Source organism: Prosopis cineraria, unplaced genomic scaffold, assembly GCF_029017545.1.
Source record: "Prosopis cineraria cultivar Desert tree isolate PC_DT_omini unplaced genomic scaffold, ASM2901754v1 PC8, whole genome shotgun sequence".
Classification (NCBI taxonomy): domain Eukaryota; kingdom Viridiplantae; phylum Streptophyta; class Magnoliopsida; order Fabales; family Fabaceae; genus Prosopis; species Prosopis cineraria.
Genome location: NW_026555339.1, coordinates 28,862,250 through 28,866,432, shown reverse-complemented (window position 1 = coordinate 28,866,432; position 4,183 = coordinate 28,862,250).

The window sequence follows — 4,183 nt, the reverse complement described above, 5'->3', positions numbered from 1 at the left end:
GTTCATTAACCAAAATCTTACAAAGGCTTTAATGAGAGATTCAACTTAGCCAATGTCTTTTCCTTTTGAACTACTAGTGCTAGAACTTGAAAAATATAAATAACCATGAATGAGATAAGAATCTCAATAATCAATATAGTTTATTAAATATCTATTATCACAAATAACCATGACAAAGTAACAAAACTAAGGTAATATCAAATATATAACAAGTATGAAGAAATTTCATCTTTTAAAAGTAATTTCCATAAATAGACACTAGGATGATCATCTAACCTCCGAACCTTCAATGCTCCCCAACACGAAACCATAGGCTCTACTAGATCAATCACTCATTGACCCAAGCACACTTTTAATAGTAGAAACTCCTGATTAAAGGTAATCTAACCCACTTAGGGACTATGGTTTTCCTCTTCATACATTAGTAATAGAGGCATCGTTAACTCCTAACCATACCCTAATAGGGCACTAGAGAGTTGCCAGACTGTCTAGATGTCCTATTATAATAGTCCCATAATATGATGTACCAAATTACCAATGGTAATGGCCTATACAATACTGCATGTAATGTCCACCTTGACATTACCAAAATTCACCACACAATCATAATAAGGGTTAAAACTCATAATCTTTTAAAAATAATTGTGCAATAATTGGGATCCCATAAAAACCCTTTAAATGATAGTTTGAGCTCAAACTTAATGGTTTATAGAGGTATTGGAAGCATGGAAAAGTTTTGGGAAGCAAACCACTTCAAAACAGGGCCAAAAATGTCATTTTTGAGTGTTTTAGTCTATATGCTGCGGCTCGTGGTCCATGCACCACGACATGTGGCACAAAAAGCCAAGTTCGCTCGCTGTACTGTGCACCACGGCTTACACGAAATGTGCTGCAGCGCACGTGTCCATGACAGCAATGCTATCATGATAGTTTTTCTAGACGAACTTTGAACACATGTCATTTTTGCATCTGATGTCCGATTGGAGTGATTCAAGTGCCTACGCAAAGCTTATTCAATAAGCTAACTAATAGTATAAGTTTCATTATGATCCAATACCGTATGAGAATTTTAGACACTCGAATACAAAAGTCAGTTTTCTAAAGGAATTTTCAACCATCCAAGTACCAAAAACTCATAACTTATACCATTAACCCATTATGAGGCTTGAACCAAGTCTAATCGACCAAAATACACTTGAGAGAACATTCAAACACACAAAAACATAACAAACACAAAATTTGGCCACTCAATGGCTATTTCATCCAATATAGCCAAAATGCACCATTAGCACTACAAGCACTATTTGGCCTCTATTGTCACATAATACACTACAAATCCATTGTCACCACATAAATAAAACATTCCTTGCACTTGTATTAGTATTTTAGCCCATCATCATAAAAATTTCCACATATTCACATCATATACAATATTGGGCTAAAATACAAAATAACATAGTATGAAACAAGTGCAACCATTCAAAACGATATGCATTCCTAGTTGGCAACATATAATATTATATAACAAGTTTATGTACATGACTCAAATTGAAATCGGGCTTTACAATGAGAATGTAGCAGATATACTAGCCCCTACCCGATTCCCTCCCTAGCTCAGTCTCACTGGTAGTACCTGTAAAATGATAACCACAGGGTGAGATAAAAATCTCAGTAACTAAGATAATCTACATTATTGATTAACAAGCCAAGTTATAAACAAGCATTAAAATAAATAACATAACCATACCATATAAGATCACCATAAATTTGCATGCATGATCCCTAACCATCCGGTCCTCCAATACTCTCAACCAAACCAGTAGGCTATTTCACAGAACTAAACCACATGTATGGTCCCCAAGCTCACCATCCATGGTAGGACTACCTGGCTAAGGTATCCTAAACCACTTATGGACTACTGGTTCTCCCTATTACAAGTAATTAGGGTGTCGTTATTCCAACACCGCATCCTACGGATGCTAAGGAGCATAATCTCCAACTTCGCACCCTTTTGGGTACTAAGGAGAGTAAGTCTCTAACACCACACCCATTTTTGGGCACTAAGGAGAGTAAGTGCTGCACCTGGTGTCCCGAGGTGCCAGCAATGCCATATGGACTTAATCTTCACTATCTCCACTGGGGTGACCTCCTACCCTCTAATATGTCATATTTCACTACATATCTCCATTTAGCCATACATAAACAACTTTCCAAACAAATATAACAAACCTTACCATTTACTTCAAAAATATAGAATTTCACAAACCAATACTCCACTCATTTTCTAAAATAGTTAACCTTTAAAGAATTTATACATATATACTTAACAAATCATAGAAAAGCACTTGAGAATAACTTATACAAGGTAATAAACAATGCAAATTATCTAGTTACCTCAACCCTTTTATTACTAAAAGGGTTACCCATGGTACTAATTCTCTTCTTGTGTCAAGGTAAGTCTTCTCACACCATAATCTACATCAACAAGTACTATATGTTAATTTTCAATTAACACAAGCACCATTAGCTAATAATAACCTCCCAATTCTCCCACTTCTCACTCAAATTCTCAACAAATAGGCTTGTTAAGATTACAATTTGTTCACACAAATCCCTTTAAGTCTCTTTCTAACTCTATCACAATATAAAACTCAATATCTCAACTTATTACACTTCAACACCCTATGATCAAGTTAGGGCTTGATCTAAAATTCACCTAATTGAACAAACATATGCACAGTATCACACATATATACACATTTGGCCAATTAACTACCCATTACACACACTTGGGCATAATCACAATTTCTTACTTAAGTTCATATAGATGGAAAAAGTTAACATATATCATATATTCAATACATCCATATGTGTATTTAATAAATCACTATCCCACACTATCATATTCACCTCAAACATGATCATATACACTTATTAGGCTAGGATACTAAAATCACACCCATATTTACATTCACAAGCCTATGCATTATAATGTATCACCTATGGCAACTTATAGATACATAGCTTATACACTACAAGTTCATTATACCAATTCTTATAATGGGTTTTAAGAGAAATCTCTAATCTTAGCCCAAATCCTTCCCTTTTGCACTATTATCACCAAAACCTAAAATATGTGAATAACCACGGGTGAGATCAAAATATCACTAACCGACATAGTTCATTAACACAAATAACTATATATAAGTAAACAAAACCAAATAATAATTATATATACCAATAATAAATAGTTTTCCTTTTCCTAAACATTTTTACACAATCACAGTCGTGAGCATGATCACCTATCAACCAATCCTCTACAGCTCTTCAACTAGAAACCATAAACGTTAATAGATCAATCACATACTGACCTAAGCACACCTTCAATGGTTGAAACATCTAGCCAAAGGTATTATATCTCACTGCTGGATTATGGTTTCCCCCTTCACCCACACTTATGATAAGGGTGTCATTGACTTCTAATCAACTAAGGAGTTGCCTGACTGCCTTGATATCTCATGGTAATAGTCCCAATATAATTTTGTACTAGATGTCCCATGGTGCTAGCCCAATATAATTTGCTACACTAGATGTCCTATGGTGCCAGCCCAACTGTATAGATTTATTCACTCACATCTCCATGCACAAACAACCACACATACCCTAGGTGAACTCCCACCCTTATCATCGTGCTTTTCACACATATATTTCACCACCTCTACATAAATCACATATAAATATATGCACTAATTTCATAAAAAAATCATTTATAATCAAATAAACATTTCAGAATGTCTTTAATGCTAAAATCAAGCACATCATAAACATTTACATTTAGAAATCTCAAATTAAAAATATCATATTCCACATTCACTTCTACGCAGTTATTGTTGAAAATTATGCCCTGAGGCCAATCACCATACTATGAAACATTGTTATTTAATAAATTTTTCTTTTATTATCATATTAATTGCATGTTCACTATGATAACTGTATCTTTGGACAAATTATAGTAATTATTCTAAATGTCCCTAGTTGATCATCTATGAGAGATCATAGAGGAAACAAGACTAGTATGACTTTAATTAATTATAGAGATATAAATTAAAGTTGTAAGCACTAGAAAGGGTACAAGATGCTAGACCAGATTGCTATGAGAAAGCTATAGGGTACAAGTCATAAG